The sequence below is a fragment of the Dipteris shenzhenensis genome, chromosome 8, assembly GCF_047967505.1.
Source record: "Dipteris shenzhenensis isolate YYH24624 ecotype China chromosome 8, Dip_SZ_1.0, whole genome shotgun sequence".
Taxonomy (NCBI): Eukaryota; Viridiplantae; Streptophyta; class Polypodiopsida; order Gleicheniales; family Dipteridaceae; genus Dipteris; species Dipteris shenzhenensis.
Genome location: NC_141603.1, coordinates 33,382,978 through 33,403,877, shown reverse-complemented (window position 1 = coordinate 33,403,877; position 20,900 = coordinate 33,382,978).

The following is a 20,900-nucleotide window of genomic DNA, read 5'->3' as shown; positions in this document are numbered from 1 at the left end:
AAAATGAGTGGATGGTGATATGCTAGCCCTCAAATTTATGCAGAGATTGTAGTTTTCAACCTTGTAGGTGGCTGTAATGACTATAATTTGTTTGTGAGATTGGATATATCCTACTCTTGTGAAAGTATACATGAACTACATTTGTCTGTTTGGAATGCTCTTTTACAGTTGAAAGTTGGTTTTGAGATTCATGGCTTTCGTATATTTGTGAAATGCTTCTTGCATCAACATTCTTCCCTTTTGTTTATTTGATGTTTTTTAGTAAGCACTGGTTTGCCCAAGAGACTCGGTGGGTCTTGAGAAACCCACTATAGCTGCTTATGCTTGACAGTGATGACGACATAAGTATTGCTTTGCTTGCTAAATATGTTTACCTTTACTTTTCAAAAAAATTTGTAGCTCATTTTTCTTCTCTTTGGTTTTCTTTTTTGGTTTCATTGTAGGATTTTGGACTTTAGTTCAACAAAATCTGAATTTGTACGATTGGTTATATTGTAGTCTTACAAACGCATATACTTCTTACGTTGAAGCCATCTGACAGTCAGGCTCACTAGATGTCATTTTCAAATGATTATGCCATACTTAAATGATGAAGCAGAGTAGGCTAAAAGATCTCGGCTCTTCGGGCATGTCATGAGTAAACAGAAGCGTACTAAAGACCAGCTATCAAAATTCTGAGGTGAATCCTAGAGCATATAGTAAATTTTAGAAGGGGCTAAGAGTAAGATCCAAATCTTTTAAACATTAGAGAGGAATCCGAAAGTGAGGGGCCATGATTAAAATCAGGCTACCTGGGCTGCACGCTAGTACTGAGCTACAAATCACGAGCCCATTGACGAGCTATAACTCACAATAGTGCTCCAGAAATGTGTGAGGACCGTAAACGGAGCAAATGCATTGTTTTTGTTGTGCTTTGTGAGGGCGAGGCCCGCTCCCTCGAGTGCTGACATTGCATTGCCTTGACAGCCTGTTATGCTGCCGACAGGAAATCTGAAAAAAGTGCCCTGAACGAGTGCCTTGCCAAAGTGCACGTTCCCTCGTACGCTATTACCTTGCCATTTGTTGCCAAAGTGCGACTTCCCTCAGTATAGCATTTGAAGCTCAAATGCAGAGGTGTCACAGCCGAAAGGAACCATACCGGAGCTGAGTCACAAAACTTACTATAGGGGGAAAATCCGGGAACAGGCCGCGAGAATCGTGGCGCGACGCTTGAGTCCGATGCTGATCATCGTGTCCGGCAACCACTCGTCGATAAACCCGGCCTCTTTCCAGAATGCCCGTAGAAAGACCCAGCGTTTGCATATTCATCCGTGCTAATTCCATTCGCTGCTCCTCACAGACGCGGCTGCCCAGTGGTTTGCCTTGCTACGACCCTCGCCAACCGCGAAGAAAGAGCTATGCTGACGGGCTATTAGTGGTGCTTCCAAATGCAGTAAGCCGATTATGGGTTGCATCTGTATAGTGGCTTATACAGGTATTTCAGGGACACAAGTTCGTAAAATTTTGTGTTAGGCTCCGCGTGATGCGTCATGTCAGTCTCGAACTAATCAGGCGGTCCTCTGAATGGTGACCTCAGGTGAACAATCGACTTCACCTCCAAATTGCAGAGACTCGAAAGTCTTGTCTTTAAGCTATTTCAAGGTCTTCACTCGCTTAGATCACTTTGATAATGTTTCAGATAATCATGGACGCTCTCGAAGTGCACATTGTCTTGGAAGACGAAGTGGCAACATGCAAGCAGATTAGGGCAAACCTGATTGGCCTCGTCTGAATGCATTGTTGATGTAGAAATTTGTGTAGCAGAAAACAAGCAAACCAAGCTAGCGGATCGTCCAATCCACATGTTGAACAATGGATCAAGGGCCGCTCATGTTCCGTAATGATATTAAGATAGCTTAGTGCATAGAAGCCGATGTGCATAATGTTCATATAATCTTTTGATGCCAACCCTTTCTGCTCCGTGACAAACATAAGCAAGTCGTTCAAACTCTATTGCCTTCCAAATGTGCTAATGGAACTCCATATTCAGCTGCAATCTATGTGGCCATATGAAACCCAACATATTCTCCGTCAATGATCTTTCTAGAAATGCAGCAAGTAGCCTGAATGGGCAATAGAAGCACTTTGTTTGCATGCGTAGGCCTCTGTTTCAGCTTCTCAGCACTCTATATTGATGATGGGAATTCAGGTCTAAGCAACCATACAAGTCTACTTGACATAGGTAGTCCAATTCCCTCCGTATGAGTTGCTTCCAATTACCTCCATAGGAGAAACAACTCCCACAATCGAGGTCCATCATACTAACACATGTAAATCTTTAATTGGTACTAGGTGCTGTTGTATGTAACTGTACATACTCGTGTGCATACTACAAACACAACTTGCCTCACTCAACACATAATTTGCCACTCAACACACAATTTGCCAAGCTAATAGCAACACACAGAAATATGGTTCCCCTACATTCCAAATAGAAACACTACATGGTACAAAGCTCCACCAAATATAGACAAAATCCCTAGCAAAGCGCCTTTCATTTTTGTTCATGAGGAAGAATGAGCTATAGTTTTTTTATGTTTTTAAAATTTCTAACGCGCGCTTGCCTTTTCATAGAATGCATATTGAAGCTGCACGAGTCCACCAACATTCAGTAATAGGATTGGCTCATCACTCAACAGTAGTTAGCCTTATATATCACTGATGCGCAATAATGACCACATGCAGACTCGGATGCAATTGCAAACAACACTTTACCACACAACGAGCCCTAGCATCAACTCCAGGTGCACTTGCAATGACCTATGGGCCATTTCTAGTGGCAACGACCGAACTCTAGCTTGTGACACTGTGCAAGTAGTGACCCATCTACAACCCTCTGCCATAGCGACTCAGCAACAGAAACGCATCGACCATCCGGCCGACCAAACGACTCCGACTCAACAATCTTGCCATCACGAAATCACGTCGAGATTCCATTGATATACTTAGAATTATGTTGATTCTTATCTTTATGGCTCTATCTCTCTAAGTGACACAACATAGCATTTTGCCATGTAGGCAACATATATATATATATATATATCTCCATGTCAGCTAGCTAGTCCATAGTGCCACATCACCTTGTTCACTTGACACATGGCACCTCTTATCCTCCACGTCAGCAGCAGTCACACCCTACTGCCATGTCATTGACATGTTAGCAGCAGATACTTGACTGCCATGTCAGTAGTACGGGCTCTCTTGCCATGTCATTAGTTGACCCTACTACCACAGCAGGAAGTCCACATCACTAGCCATGTCATAGCCTCCACATCATCACTTGCCATGTCAGTAGGTCAAATCAATGTGACACATTAGATTTGACGAGTCAACTACCACATCATCATTACCATGTGGCACACAGTCCCCTATCAAGCACAATTATGTCTCATGTCCAAGTGATTTGAGCTGATCGCCAAGGTCCTTTAATCTGAGTAAGAAGTCAAGACTTGATTCATTTGGGAGCATTGGATCGCCAAGATCCTTTAATCTGAGTAAGAAGTCAGGACTTGATTCATTTGGGAGCTGATCGCCAAGGTCCTTTAATCTGAGTAAGAAGTCAGGACTTGATTCTCCAACAAGAGAATATGGGACATGTTGTTGGCATCATGCCTTCTTTCCAAAGTCTTCCAAGCAAGTGCAGTTGAGGTCTGCCCATGAAGAAGAGGGATCTTTGAATCATTCACATTGAAGTTGATGCTAGTCAAGGCAAGTCAAGCTAGGGTCAAGCCTTGGTATCCCACTCTTTTGTTGCTTTGTGAGCTCTAGTTGCTGATCTGCGAGTAAGAGGAATTGTCGAGGTAGGCTCATGTATCTTTTCATCTTCCATGACAATGTCCCACAACCTCTTCAGGTGAAAGATGTTCAACATTTTGAACTTCCAATTGCCATAGTTGTTATCATTGAGCTTGCTACTTTGATCAAGAAATATGACATCATCATGTGATTTTGCCATGGTGCACCAAGAATCAAAACCTGTATACAAATAGCAATCATGTACAAGTGATAGCCAAAGGCTTTATAAGGCTTGAAGAAGTAGTGCAAAAACTGATGCAAATAGTCAACTACTGACTTTACAAGGTGGCATGTGAGTGCAAATAGGTGCAATTGTCTTGAATCAGTAACCCAAACTACCAAGTGACTCAACAAGAGTGAATATGCCCTCTATCAAATAATGGTACATGTATCGATATGTGTGAGATGAATATTGATGATAGGTTCCACAGGGACTGATGGAATTTTTGGGCAAGGCTTCAATTGGCTAGTTTTGAAGTTCTCTCCTCTAAGGTAGCTAGTCCTATAGCTGCTCTACATGTCGATTGAGATGAAAAATAGCAAAATAAAATTTATCTTGATTTGTTTTGTGCTGGGTTTGGAGGGGTTGCGATATGATTAGGAGGGGTTATGATGAAGTAGGTCTTCAGGCTGCTAGGAATTCCAATGGGTTTCAGATGCTCAATAAATGATCAATGTTGGGGTGATCTGTGAGACCGTGAACAAGGTAATTAGCAGGACGACGAAATGCTGATAGCCAAATTTGGACTCAACAGGTTTGATTTTGAGACTAATCCAAGAGAGGCTAAATCTGTGGTTGAGCAACAATCTTCCATGGATGGGAGGTTGACTATAGACTTCCCTAGAGGAATTCAGATGGGCGGGAGAAACTCAGTTACCTCCTATACCCATTTGGGTAGAAGGACAGGAAGAGGTTATCAGTCTCCTCAACCTAAAATGGCATAGGAGAGACTCGAATAGAGTTTGGGCAAAGAGATTTGAAAAACTTTGTTTGATAGAAACATCTTAGAGAAACAGTCTTGCCTTCTCTAGCTGATACTTCACAAAGGAGTCTGGATAGCCAGTCGAGTTCGGTATATAGGCCAGGGTGACGGATGGTGTAAGAGATGTCAATGTACACAGGAAGATATCTTGCACCTGTTCCTAACGTGTAGTCTATCCAGAACTCTGTGGGATATAGTGCAACAACATATAACCCAGTTCTGATTTTATTATGCCTACTTACTATTATCCATAATTTTACGTTGTGGTCCATTTGGTTTTCAAGATGCACAAAAGTTTTTGACGACAATCATGTGGATGCTACTGACATTTTTCTAAATGTATGTTTGAAACCAGGAGGGTTTTAGTGACAATTTGTAGAGAAGTAGACTTAGCTTCAGGTGTATTGTAAGAAAGAAGAGAACTTGTCAAAAGAAGAGAACACACTACTGGATCAAGTACATATCCTTGCAGAGAATGAGGAAAAGAAAAGAGATGGGATGCAAAGCAAAAAACACTATGATAGCCCAAGGACTGCAACCAATCTTTCCTACTGTCCCATGATTCCATCCCCTCTCCCACTAGGCCTTTTGTGGAGAAACCTCCACATGCGCCCTTGCCTGCTTCAAGTACCTAGGAAAAAGATCTCTCTTGCCCTTCTTAGAAACAACCTATGCCCCCATCCCAAGCCCAACAGACTACCGCTCCCCCCGTGCCCAAGAAAGCCCTGCCACCTCCACTCACCTTCAAGAGACCCATCTTATCACCGAATCCTGCAAGCACATCTTTTAAGATGCGCAATGATAATATGTCATGGGAACTATTTCTTGAGTCCCTTCAACGCTCCAAGAGAGCACATCCTAAGAAGGGATCAAAGCACAGGTGCTCTTGTCCATACATGCACATCCTGGTTATTGTGGTTATCAAGGTCGTGGTGCTGAAGGAGGAGACACTCTGACATGTTATGTTCAACACTTATTAGTTCGACCTGTTCTAGATGATAACTCCCTATGTTACTTCACCCCGATACTACTGGTTAGGGGTAGAGAACTTTTGCTGTAAAATTTGGTCTCGTTTTGACTTTATAATATAAAACCGCATTTTTGGGGGGGGGGGGGGAAACGTTTTTTTGCTCAAATGCCCCCACTTTGCACTAGCTTAAAACTCTACCTCAAACTCCTTATTAACTTTCCTCCAAACATTCCACCAATTCTCTAAGTCCTCTTTTGTAACTTCCATTTCTAATACCCCTAGCATTTTCAAGGATAATAGGAAATTACACATGATCTCACAATATCCCACACTTTCAAAATTTGAGGCAAGCATAGCAATAGTATGACCAATTGTCCTTATAGCCTAATTCATGACAAGCTTGCATAAGGGTATAGGGGGAGGTGGCTTGTTGGACTTCACAACAAAAGTCTTAATCACATCTTGCAAAATGTTACTCTTTATCTCCTTTCCATACCTTTGTAGACCCTTTCCTTTAGCAGATACTAAATTTGTATCACCTCCACTATCCCGATGGTCCACCTATTTTGGAATAGAATCCAAAGGTTGTGTTTGAACTACTAGAAGGCTTGCTGCTTGCGCAATGGTAATAGCCATCCCCATGCTTGTTTTTTTGACCATAGAGGATATCATCTTGAGGAAGACATCATCACTGAAAATCATGACAACATATGTTAGATCTCCCAATACATCATGAAAAACGGGTGTAAAAACATCATGCAGCCCACTATCATATTTCAAAGCTAAATGAATTGAAATAAAAAATGATCGCACATATAGAAGAAACATAATCTAATCCCAACATGACACATAGTATTGTGCTCCTTACAAGAAACTGAGAAAGCCCATGTTCAAATCATGTGTATGCACTACACTCCTATGTGTTATCATGCACCACCCTCATTTGCATCATATAAGCGTATGACAGGGCCACACTAGTAGCACTACCACACTACATGCCAATTTACAAGGTGAGCCAGGTGGTTTAAGAAGGGTCAATGTGATTTAAGAAGGGTTAGTGTGGGATCTCTAGGCTTTGTGAGCATGTTAATCAAGGGACTCTTATAGTATGCTAACATTGAAGTGTCCTAACTTTAACCCAACAAGGTGGAAAGGCCAATATAGCCCTTGTGAGGTAAGACAAAGTCTAATAAAGGCCAGCTACTATGAAGCTACCATCTTCAAAACAAAAAGAAGTTCATTACACTTTCAAAACAAGCTAATGATGGCTCCACAAACGATAAGGAAAACTCCATCATTTTGTACAAGATTCTAGGCTTCATGACTGGGCACCTATGACTTGACCATGGCGAGGACCCCACAATGTAGAGGAAGAATCAACTACAATTAATTCTGAATACAAGTTTGGGTTTACAACAATGCTAGTCAATGGATCCCATACAACAATAAGGGGAGAGAAAAATGAAGCTTACACAGACATGAAAAATGCCCAAATGAAAGAACATTATGCATCATAAAAGACAATTTCATATTACATTACTCACAACCAAAGTACAAGTTTCTTTTTAAATATCTTGAAGTGGGTATCTTAACATTCAACATCCTACAAGAACAACTTTACTCTTTGATTCAAATGCAAGGATATAATATGTTGTATAGATGGATGATCAATCTAAGGGACAAGATCAGACCATGAAAGGTATGCTTCCAAGATACGTCTTAGATAGATGATCTATTTGATGAAATCATGCTTACCACGATAAATAGATATTTTGACACCATAGATGGAACTGCACTCTCGGGGGGGTCACTATGTATAAACCCTATATATCACGTGCGTTCAAGGCCTATATTTAAAATCCCTTATCTGTAAATTTTTTCATTAATAAAATGTACCCCTTTTCTATACAAATCTGTAATTTTTTTCCAAAACTTTTTTAAATAGTCCCTTATGTATATTTATTTCTGCAAATTTTAGAAATAAAAAATATCCTTATGTTGAACTCACGTGATAGGGTTACATATGATGAGTGACCCCCCCGAGACTGCACTAGTAAGATTGAATCCTTTTTGTCCAGCTTTTGCGAAGAGTTGGATAGTACACATGAGAAGTTCGATAGAAATTGAACCGTAAGGGCAATTTACATGAGTGTAGTTTGAGTGTGCAAGTGTGAACTTCCCTACTATCTAAAGTGAATAATTGTTGTTGCTTGGAGAAAAGAGGGAATAACAACAACACGTTGAAGTTTGAAAATAATAGACACGTTGACTCATGAAAAAAAATAGATAACCATACTTCTATAAGCATTGTGGAGGAATAGACACTTGTAGTAGCTAAACTAGTTCTTGAGAAGTAGAGTATTGCATCAGACCGAACTAAGGAACACATTGAAGTTTGAAAAGCAATGAACAACATTCAAATTTTTAAGGTTGAAAAGCAACGACGAGTAGCAAACTATTCAAGAGTAGCCACAACTGACATAAGAGTAGGTTTAGCTCCAAGAGCATCCACAAACTATGAAAATAGGAAGGAAGTTTCCCAAAGCAAAGGGCCGTGTGAGCATTTTGGAAGGAGCTTGTGAATGAACACCACAGATGCACGATGCCCATAGAGTTGCTATAAAAACTAAATAGCAAGTTGAAAAAAACCCGAGGACTATTGTTCCTAAATAGCACTTCTTAATAAATTTTTTTTTGGGGGCCAAAGCTAGAAAGAAAAATTAGTTCCTCATACAAATTTGTTTTCTTGGCCTTGGCCCAAAAGTTTTTTCCCCAATTTTTGGTGAATTGGATTTTTTTTTCATGGCAAGAGCCATAGAGGGCGTTTTGCGAGGCAAAACCCACTTCCTGGCTCTAGCCACAAAAACAAATTTGCTCGATTTTGAGGGCTGAAGCCCAATAAGCATTTCCATGGAACAACATTGCTAGAAACCTACGTCTCGAGAGAGAAGTCGTTGGTCACTGGTGATGGTAGAGGATGTGGTCATGTGGTGGAGGTCATGTGCAATTTGTAGAGGGTTTGTCCATGTCTCATGGGTAGAGGACAGGCAGGGAGGTGGAAATGATGGGAGGAGCGGAGATCTAATGGCAAGGAGGAGTTGAAAGGATATGAAGGGAGGATAAGAGGAGTCAAGGACAGGGAGGAGAAGTGTGGAAACCATGGTAAGAAGGAGAGATTAGAGACATTAAGCATCTATTTGGACCCTTGCTAATTTTAAAACATTATGCTTTTAATTTTTAAACGTTGTGCTAACCATTTTGCAAGGCCACTGATAAGAGGAGAAATAGTAGCTCTCTTCCTTTATCTTTTCAACTTGCAGAGCTCCCTCTTTCTTCTCAGGGTTCAAAGTACTTCCCTGTGTTTTTTTGGGGTGGAGTCTTGTTGTCCTTCTTCTCTCGTCTTTCCCCTCTTGTGGTTGGCTCTACAGCTCATCTTTGTTGCACAGAGGTCATTATTTTTTGTCTTTTCAGGTTGTATAGTACATCATTGTTATTTGTTTTTCTATTGGGGTTGCATAACTTGTCATTGTCTCCTTTCACTCAGCTCACTTGTTCATCCTTATCTCTTTTGGGTTGCAGAGCTAGTCTTCCTTTTCTCTTCTTTCCTATGTCGAAGGATACCACTATAGAATTTGAGGAAGGAAGAGCACTTCCAATACAAGTTACTCTAATCGAGGGGAAGTGTATCATCCCCATTGCCTTTTTACAACACCCTCTATTGTCCTGTTGCTTCCAAGATTTGAATATATCCTTGGGGAATTGGGTTCTCATCAACCTACTCGTGTATCTATTGACCTTGTTCCCATCATCATCTTGTCTAACTTCCCTAACACTATTCACTCTACAGGATAGGTCCTCACGCAAAACAAAGTCCAAAGAATGCACGATAGATGGAGTAGCAGAGCTAGAGCAAGGGATGGAGCGAGCGCTTAAGGAGCAAGTAGGGGAGCGAGTGGTCTTTGGGGTGATGCAGCCTATGAGTGGGGAGGGCAAGGGACTAGACTGGTACTATGTCTCATGACATAGGGGAGACCTGGAGTGGTGGGAGTGTGCAGACTCATCTACATCTCCCGTGCCACCAAAGCAGCCTCAACCTTACTACTCTTTTTGGACCTAGGATGGGTATGCCTAGGTGATGATCCCTTGGAAGGGGCTATAGGGGATGACTATTGAGTAGGTAAAGTTGTCGATGTCCCTGATCTATGTTGAGATATCAAGCTCCACTCGTGATATGCCAGGGTGACCATTGTGCATTTATGTCACTGACTTGTTAGCTGCAGATGCGGTTGGTACACCGCCCATGAATAATAGCTGGATGACAGTTATCCTTATATACTCTAGTTCGTGGCTCAGTTAGTACGCCACCTTAGTTAGCTGAGGTTGGTTTGAGACCCACATATAGGGTTCTTCTATTTCTTTGTACTAGAGTTCTTTTGGCTTTCACAACTAAGAAGAGGAAAATTGTTTTCAGCCTCCACCTTTGTGTGTATTCCCCCATTGTGTATGTGAGAAAGCCACAAGTGAGACTCCTTCCTTCTCTCCCACTATATTCACATGGTGTCAGAGCCTGGTTCATGGTAAGGAGCTCAAGAAAGCAAACCAAGTTTGCGGTGTCCTAGTAAGAGGACCAGTGTTGCTTTCCTTCTTTGAGTTTGGGAGCAAATCTCTGCAGTAGCATAGCCGGAAAGTGCAAGAGTGCATTGTTTCAGATTGAGATGCCCTTCGTGGTGTGACGAGAGGGCCTTCACCATTTCGGGGCCCGTTTTGGAGGCGGAATTTCTCCGCAAGCACTGAGAAAAAGGCCCTGTTTTTGCCGTGTGATCACTGCTCTGCTGTAGGTCAGTGAAAAGTTACCGCAGAAATTGCATCGTATGCCTGTGCGTAGAGATATTGGGAGTTATAGAATCATCCTTATTGCCTATTCATGCAAAATTGTCACTAGGAAGTGACTGTGTGGTCAAATACCACTTTCATCAGTTTTGTAGATTTGCCCTTGTGAGGCAGAAGCTATGTTTTTTATAGTGACAGAATATTTTGTAGTGTTCTATAATGGCGTCTGATTCTCTTTCATGGATTGTCACTGAAAAGCTTGACAAGAACAACTTCCAAGCATGGAAGTTTAGAATGATGAATTTTCTTATGGGAAAAGGCTATTGGGAGTTCATTACAGGAAATGAAGAAGAACATGTTCTTCCTAATGTTCCCAATCAACAGGAAATGCAGGCATTTAAAGGATGGCATGAGAGAGCCAGAAAAGTTATGTACTGGCTGTCTATCAGTATTTTGGATTCTATGATTGTGCATATTTAGGATGTAAGTACGCCAAAGGAGGCATGGGATACTTTGGCAAAAATGTACAGCACAAATACGCAAGCCAGGAAAATGTAGCTCAAGTAGGAGTTGCACAATGTGCAGAGAGAAAATATGAGCATCAATGACTACCACATGAAGGTGAAGAAAATTGCAGATGCACTTGCTTCCATTGGGTCACCAATGGAAGATGATGATTTGGTTTCTGTGACCTTGAATGGTCTAGGAAAGGATTATGTACAGTTTCGGACATCCATTGCCGTTCGTGACAAATTTCTTGATTTTGAGGAGTTGTTTGCTCTTCTAATTTCTGCAGAGCAAAGAAATGGTGGTGCATCTTCTTCAAGAGGAACTTCAAAAGAAATTGTCTTCTACTCAAATGCTGGAAGAGGTAGAGGCAGAGGTAGAGGACACGAGGAGGACGCCGGTCTGGAGGCCATGGTAGAAATCAGAATATGCAACAAACTCAAGAAAACCAGTCCTTTGGAGGAGGACATGGTAACTCTAGAGGTAGGGGGAGCCAAAGAGGTCGTGGTGGATGGCAGAGAGGCCAAAATGCAAACAACAATGTTGAATGCTACTACTGTGGTAAAATGGGTCATATGGCTAAAGACTGCTACAAAAAGCAAAATGACATTATGAATGGAAAATTGTAGCAAGGCAATTATGCATCTTCTAGTAGATAGGGTTATGACAGAAATGAGCATCTATTTATGGTGCAGCACATGAACAATTCTGTGACAAGTGTAGAAGACAGAAATGATGTGTGGTGTGTTGACTCAAGTGGGTCAAACCACATGATAAGTCATGCAAAATGGATGCAAGATGCAAGGAAAATGGATAGACCAAGATTTGTGGAGACTGGTGATGATACTGCACATCCTATTGTGCAAATTGGTAAAATTCCTTTGTCTATGTAGGATGGGAAAAAGAAATACCTGTTTGATGTATTTCATGTCCCGCATATCACCAAGAACCTAGTTTCTGTTGGTCAAATGGTTGAGCAGTGCTTGCAGGTCAGATTTAATCCTCATGGATGCTTTGTTGAGGATATGAAAAATAACGGTCGCTTGATAGCAAAAGGAAAGAAGAAGGGCAGGATGTTTACATTGGATGCAGACATGCCTGAATTGAGTGCAGCAATGTTTGCACATGGGACCGGTGTAGTTGCAGATATTGATATCTAGCATAAATGCATTGGTCATGTTAATGTATAGTGACTTAAATCAATGCAGGCCCAAAACATTGTTGCAGGATTGCCTAAATTCAAGGTTGCAGAAATGCATAAGTTATGTGAAGCCTATCAATTTGGAAAACAGGCAAGGGAACCATTTCCTAAACATGTTCAAGAGAGTAAGAAGCCATTGGAATTAATCCACTCTGATGTGTGGACTACTAAAGCTGCATCTATTGGAGGCTGTCATTATTTTGTCACTTTTATTGATGACTACAGCAAAAAAGTTTGGGTGCATTTTATGAAAAGAAAAGTGAAGTGTTTGGGCATTTCAAAGCTTTTAAAGCTATGGTTGAAAAAGAAACAGGCCTGCAAATAAAATGCCTAAGGTCAGATGGAGGGGGAGAGTACCTCTCAAATGAGTTTGCAAGGTTCCTGCAAGAGCATGGCATAAAGCATTAATATTCATATAGTCATACCCCACAGCAAAATGGACTTGTGGAAAGGAAAAATAGGCATATTGGAGAGGTATCTCAGGCCATGCTAAATGAAAAAGCCCTACCAGATTATTATTGGGCTGAAGCACTTGCTATAGCAGTTTACATAATGAACAGGACTCCCACTGCAGCAATACATGGCATGACGCCAGAGGAGATGTATACTGGTAGGAAACCAGATATTTCTCATTTGAAAATTTTTGGTTGCATTGCCTATGTTCATGTGACCGATGAGTTGAGGTCCAAGTTGGATCTAAAAGCTAAGAAGTGCATCTTTATTGGTTATTCTCTGAAGCAGAAAGGGTATAGATGCTATAACCCTTCTACTCGTAAGTTTACAGTGAGCATAGATGTTGTTTTTTATGAGATGAGCAGCTGGTATAAACTAGTAAATGTGATTAATGATGTAGATGCACAAAATGGTAATGCTGCACAGAATTCACAGCAGCAATCACAAAATATTAGTGGACCTATAGTGTCCTCTAGCAGTGGTCAGTCAAGGGATGCCTTCCTACACTTACATGTAGCCTAGTTGGCAGTGTGCAACCTCTATCTAAAGCCGTCCAACCATCAGGCCACACATGGCCCCCATCTGGTGTCCAAACCAGGACCTACCGGATAACTGAGCTACTCAAATGCCTTCTCTTCATATGGGGGTCTTACAAGTAGAGTTAGCTGGTTCGCGCATAGTTACACGAGAGTAGAGCATTGATATCTAACAAATGCTACATGGGAATTCTGCCTTTGCCTAAATACAAGAATGCAATTGGCTTTGATGTTGCAGTTGGACTGGTTCTTTCAACGAGAGGGTGAGATGTTGGCAATCCAATATGAAACTTTATGGACAAAGTACGAAAGGGCAGCTTTGCAAGCTGTGGCATCTACATCATCGACCCCTCAAAGTCTCTCAGGGATGGAGCACTTAAAGATGAGTAAATTTGTGATGGCTTTGGAGCCTCTTTTTCACTCAAAAGTAATGAGTAAAGATCCAACAACATATGTGGAGGCACTTCGCATTGTGACCAAGAAAGAAGCTTCTCTACATATCAAATCCTTTGTTGTGTCTTCAACAACTTCAACTTCTAAGGTGGAGGTAATGGGCACTCCTCAGGTACCAAAGTCCTCTGAGTTAGATCATAATATCTCCCAATTGATGGCAGAGTTTGCTAATTTGAAATTGCATTTGGTTAATGCACGATAACCTAGAGCACCAAAGAGTGAGGATAGACCTCGAGATAAGAGTCGGGTCACTTGGTAATGAATAGAATTCTCTAGGATTTTGTGATCTGTCTTGTCCTGGTCGGGGAATAATCCATGTTCGTGCCATTTGTGTAGAGACACAGATGCGCCCAAGGGAGCGATGGCACATCTACCTCCCCATCCTTTATATCATAATACTGATGGTATAGCTCCTCCAAGTATGCTCTCATAGCTTCTTCTCTAGGAGCCATTGAGAGTAAGGGAGTAAAGACTCTAAGAGAATGGGGGGAGTAGTAGTGTAGGAGAGGAGAAGAGAATGTCAAGAGTAGTAGTAGAGTAGGAGAGGACCGATGAGAGGAGTAGCAGAGTGGAAGGAGGGGAGTGACGATAAGGGAAATATGAAAGAGCAACGAGAAGGGAACGAGCAATAGACTGGAAGGGAATGATGAGAGATATAGCAGGAGAGTGGTGTGAGACAATGAAGAGAGGAGAGGAGAGCTTAAACATTGAAGGAGGATGAAGCAGAGAAAGGAAGAGAAAGAATCAAATGTACAAAAGCTCAAAAGGATAAAGTGGAGGGGATGATTGGAATAAAGTGGTTGGAGATGTGATTGGCAAAGATTGTGGAATAAAGGAGAGGGGAAAAAAGGACTGAGGAATAAAGGATTGGGGAATATAGTGATTAGGGAATAAAGGATTGGGGATGCAATAAAGTTTTTTAGAATTATCATTTTGGAATATATCAGCTTGTGTGATATATATTGGCTTGTTGGTACTCTAAATTTTTTGAATAGAAGTGAATGTGATTGTAGCTCATTTGTAGCTTGATTTTTTTAACAGTTCTTAAATGAGTGCCCTGATATGATTTGCAATGTGTTTTATATGCCCGTATATGGTTTTTTTTTTCAACAGATTATAAATGGGCCGCCCAAATCCCCAAAAATCTTTTCTAAACCCAAAACTTCTTCCCTCGTTGCCACCATTCGCTATTTGGATAGCCTGCTACTCCATGTAGCATAGAAAGATCAGCATGATGAAGAATGGGTTAAGCTTAAAGTGGAAGTGCATGCGCATGGGTGGGGTCAAAATAGATCCTCAAGGGAGGAGCATTTCTTGATAATTGTAAGAATGAACATGAGGGATATCCGCTGTCAGCTTTGGAGGGACCGGTTCTAGCCAAAAATCAATAAGGAGGAGACCGTGAAGGATACTATGTATAGTGTTTAAATCTTCTTGGACCATGCGTACATCATCCAAGAGTATCAATATATTATAGAAGAAGATGTGCAAGATGAGGTCTCAAGTGACACTTCTAGCCATGAGGAGGGATAGAATGAGTGATAGTAATGCAGACGAATAGACCTCCTCTTTCTTTAACATATTATGCTAGAATGTATCTTTTGGAGACAAATTTTGTTCATGAATACTCTTTTTACTAACATATGATAATGTCTTTTATGGAGATACATGATAATATATGATAATGTCTTTTTATGGAGGCCAATGTTGTTGTCAATACGAATTCTGTTTATCAATATGAATTTATCATAGTCTTAGTAAATTGAACTTGAGTTTTAAGTAGTTAATTGTCTTTTAAGTAAAGTTTAAGTACTTATTGTTTCTTTTGCTTCTTACTCGATCTTGTGTTTGTACTTTTTTCCTTGTTTGTGTCTGTGTTTGTCCAATCCCATTAAATTAGACATCTCAACACATCGCATGTCTCAAGAGTGTACGGTCCCCATGGTCATTGGACTCCTCATAGGAGGAGAAGTCAGGGGCTATACTCCCTAGAGGACTTCGATTCCACTCAATTGAGTCTTGAGGGGCCTACCCCTAGGTGGACTCCCCATGGGCCAACTCCTCAGGGGACTACTCCTTGGGAACACCTTTGCTAGTAGCCCATGGATTCATCGAGAGTATCAATGAGTTTGTTGCAACCATGAGCAACACGGAGGCAACAAGATTCTTCTCTCTTCTGTCCCAAAGGACCTCCATTGTTCCCTCTCTTACACCCCTTGGGGGTAGATTGTGAAGATAGTGGGAGAGAAGGAAGGAGTCTCACTTGCGGCTTTCTCACATACACAATGGGGGAATACACACAAAAGTGGAGGCTGAAAATAGTTTTCCTCTTCTTAGTTGTGAAAGCCAAAAGAACTTTAGTATAAAGAAATAGAAGAACCCTATATGTGGGTCTCAAACCAAACTCAGCTAACTAAGGTGGCATACAAACTGAGCCACGAACTAGAGTACATAAGGATAGCTGTCATCCAGCTATTATTCATGGGCGGTGTACCAACCGCATTTGCAGCTAACAAGTCGGTGATATAAATACACAACGGTCACCCTGGCATATCACGAGTGGAGCTCGATATCTCAACACTCCCCTTCGAGCTCAATCCCAATTCCCGTACACCAAGCAGGTCTCTGAACTTGCGTAGCTTCTCTGTGCCCAATGCCTTCGTGAATATGTCAGCTACCTAATCCTCTGTGCTGACATAAACTAGATCAATAAGACCTAGTAAAACCTTCTCCTGCACATAGTGATAATGCACCTAAATGTGCTTTGTTCTAGCATGATAGACTGGGTTATTTGCCAAGTGTATACTGCTCATGTTGTCACAATAAATGACAACTAGCCCATCTAATGCATATCATACAGTAGCTTATGCAACCAAGCTACCTCACATGAAGCCATTGCTGCACCCCTATACTCAGCCTCTGTGCTTGACAAGGCAACTGTAGTCTATTTCTTGCTGCTCCAAGTGACTGCAGCACTCCCAATAGAGAACACATATCCACTGGTAGATCGTCTATTAGAAATACTACCAACCCAATCAGCATCAATGTATCCATGCAATTGTATCTGAACCCCAGCCTCATAAAATAGTCCATACTACAATGTGGACTTCACATACTTGAGTATGCGTCTAGCCACATCCAAATGCGGTTTCCTTGGAGCCTGCATAAACTGACTTACCAATCCACCAGCATAGCTCAAATCTGGCTTGGTAATAGGCATATAAATCAAACTTCCAACTATGCGCCTGTACATAGTAGGGTCTTCCAGAAGCTCACCTTCATCTGTGCTCAGCTTCACATTCTGCTCCAAAGGAACTGAAATAGGCTTATAGCCTGTCATCCCATATTTGGACAGCATGTCCAATCCATACTGCCTCTACAAGAGCCATATCCCACTTGGTGATCTAATCACCTCAATACCCAAGAAATAACCTAGCTCTCCCAAATCCTTCATCTCAAACTTCTACTTCAATAGCATTTTCACATGAAGGATATCTTCATCACTATCACATGTGATGATCAAATCATCAACATAAATGACAAGCAGCATAATACCTTTCTGTGTTTTTCTCACATAAAGTGAGATATCTGCCTTGGAAATCTGAAAGCCAATAGTGACAAGATATTGTCCTATCTTGTCAGACCATGCTCTAGGTGCTTGCTTCAAGCCATACAAGGCTTTCTTCAACCTGCAAACAAACTCAGGATGAACAGCATGAACATAACTAGGTCGCTTCTTCATGAATACCTCTTCTTGCAAATCACCATGCAAGAAGGCATTCTTTACATCCATTTGATGTAAAGACCATCCCTTTGATGTAGCCACAGCAATGACTGCTCTTACGGTTGCCATCCTTGCAACCGGACTGAATGTTTCTTCATAATCAATTCCATATGTTTGTGCATACCCCTTGACAACTAATCTTGCCTTGTATCTATTCACAGAACCATCTGCATTGTGCTTCACCTTATAAACCCACTTACAACCAATTGCATTCTTGTCTTTAGGCAAAGGCACCAATTCCCATGTAGCATTTGTTTCCAAGGCATCCATTTCTTCATCCATGGCTTTCTCCCATTTTTCTTTTCCCATGGCTTGCTCAAAATAAGTGGGTTCTGGTTCCTGGGGCAGCCCCCACTCTCGGGTTACGGGGCCTGTTTGGAGCCTGAGATGATCCCGGATGGCTCTGGGTTGAATGGAGAACATAGGTCAGTTGCTCTGTTTTGCACACTGGTTCTATCATATGGTCGGTGGCCTATTTCAGGACCGACCCCCAGTCGACCGTTTTGGGTAGACTCAGTTGGTCACCCAATTGAGCCTAACTGACTACGACTAGTGGCTATATAAGAGCAAGCCCATGAAGCCCATTTTATCACTGGCTATAGCAACCCTGATTCCTTAGCATCTATCCTCCATCTTCTACTGTTTCCAGCATACCATCGAAGCTTCTTTCACAGGAGTATACGGTTGGGAGGCAGTGCCATCTATTGTATCAGTTCTACAGTAATCAAATTTTTGATTCTCCATACTATCTTGTTTTCTCTCTTGCGTACGAGTTCCTGTTATCTATTGAGCACAGACATTGTATTATTTTCTTACATGGTATTAGAGCCTAGACTCTAGCAAGAAAATTTAGTAGTGTGTTTTTTGTTTGCGAGCAGATTGTGAGAGATGGCCCAGCCCACAAGACTGCGAATCCCACCGTTCAGCAAAAGCGAAAAGTTGGACGGCTCTAACTATCCACTCTGGAAGTTCAAGATGAAGACCATCCTAAGCACATACGAGCTTTGGGACATTGCTACTGGGACGGACGTGAGGCCCGGCTATGAGACTGGATCCAGCCAATGCAGGACAACAGATAGTACCAACTATGGATGAGATTCTCGCATAGATAAGAAGAAATGCAGATGCGCTATGTTCTATTGTCTGTAGTGTTAGTGATTCTGTCATGGCATTAATTCAACATGTCACCACAGCGGAGGAGGCATGGATGATCTTGAAAAATTAGTACGAGACCATGAATTAGATGCGGATTCAAAATCTGGAGACTCAACTCATGAACGAGAAGTTGTCTGAGTCTGAAGTAGTAGAGAAGTTCATCACCAAGGTGAAGAATCTGCATGATCAAATGACTACAATTGGCATCACTATCACCAGCGAGAATCTAGCACGAAGGTGCATACGGATTCTCCCACCAAAGTACGATGGTCTTGTTATGGCACTGAATATGTAGAATAGAAATCCACCCCTCAACTTTGAGGATTTCAGCACGATGCTTCTAGAGGAGGAGATGGGTCAAAAGATGAGGACTTTCGGCTTTCTGGACTGGATCAAAGAAAGGTAAGGGTAAGGACTCTGGTAACCCATCTTCTTCTGATGATAAAAAGAGAAAGAAGAAGATCAAGTGCTTCTATTGCAGCAAGGCAGGGCACAAGCAGAATGAGTGCCAAAAGAAGATTGCAGATGAGAAGAACGGAGTAAAGAAAGAGTCTAGCGACAGCGCAGAGGTAGTATCAGTAGAGTTGTTCATCGTAATTGAGGAGATTTGCACGGAGGCAGTTCATGTACCTATAGATGAACCATGCATCATTGACAGTGGTGCATCACGCACATGACCAATCGGAAGGATTGGTATACCTCTCTATAGCAGATAGGGAATGACATCCTGGTAGCAGTTGGTAATGATGCAAAATGTCTAGCAAAAGGAAAAGGTATGATTGCTCTCAAGTCAGATGGAGTTGTAAAACAGTTGTCGGATGTTCTTTATGTGCCCGATATCAAGAGGAACTTATTGTCCATTTTTGCGATCATGGATCGGGACCTCAAAGTTCAATTCGATAAGAATGGTGCACAGATCCTGGATCTTCAAGGAAAGGTCATTGGTAAAGGTACACGGAGCAACAACATTTATGAACTCTTAGCTTTTAGTGCTCGAGCGGATGTGAAGAACACTAAGCTATGGCATGAGAGGTTTGGTCATCTAAACCTTAGTTCTTTAAAGGAGATGCATAAAAGTGGAATGATTGCAGACCTACTAGAAATTTTAGATCTGCCCGATGTATGGTAAGCTTGCATGATGGGCAAGCAACATCGGCATCCCTTTCCTAAAGAGGCCAGTAGGGCAAAGGCTCCTCTAGAGCTCGTTCACATGGACCTCTGTGGAAAGATGGAGACGGAAGCTTTGGGTGGTTCCTACTACTTCATGATGCTGATCGACGACTACAGTAGAAGGATGTGGATATACTTCCTGAAGACTAAAGACGAGGCTTTTAGTAGGTTCAAGGAATGGCATGTAATGGCCGAGAAACAAACGGGGAGTAAAGTGAAGAAGTTGAGATCAGACAGAGGTGGAGAGTTCACATCAACTGAATTTGAAAGTTACTGCAAAAGTCACGGAATCAAGAGGCAAAAACCCCCGCCACATACATCACAACAAAATGGAGTAGCAGGATAAAAGATGCACGTCATCTATGAAATGGGCCGGAGTATGATGAAAGGGAAAGATTTGCCAAAGGCTTTCTGGGCTGAAGCATGTAACACTGCAATTTACATCCTGAATCGTAGCTACACGAAGGCTGTGAATGGGATGACTCCACTGCAAGCCTTTTCTGGTAAGAAACCTTCAGCTACACATTTTAGAGTTTTTGGATGTGACTGTTTTGTGCATGTCCCTGATGCTACTAAGACCAAATGGGAACCGAAGAGCCGGAAGTGTATCTTCTTGGGCTATAGTGAAGAGGCAAAGGGTTACCGTCTCTATAACCCTATTACCAAGAAGATAATTGTAAGTTGCGATATGGTCTTCTCAGAACAGCCGCATCAATTGGAGGAGGATGCTTCCTTCCTAGACAACTAGGACCAGGATATCCATCTAGTACTGCCACCAATAACAAACCGTAACTCCCCCAACGGTGCTTGGGAGGATTCAAGACAAAGAAGATGAAAAAGAGCCTGCAAAACCACAACGGCAATGGCCATTCCCGAAGTGGTTAAAGTAGCTTTTGGATGGTAGAGTACCTCCAGACATTGAGGAGGAACCATTTGAACACCGCCAGTCCAAGAGATTAGAGGAGCAAAGAAGGGTGCAGGAACACTTGGTCAACTATGCTTTGATGACAGAAGTAATCCGTGC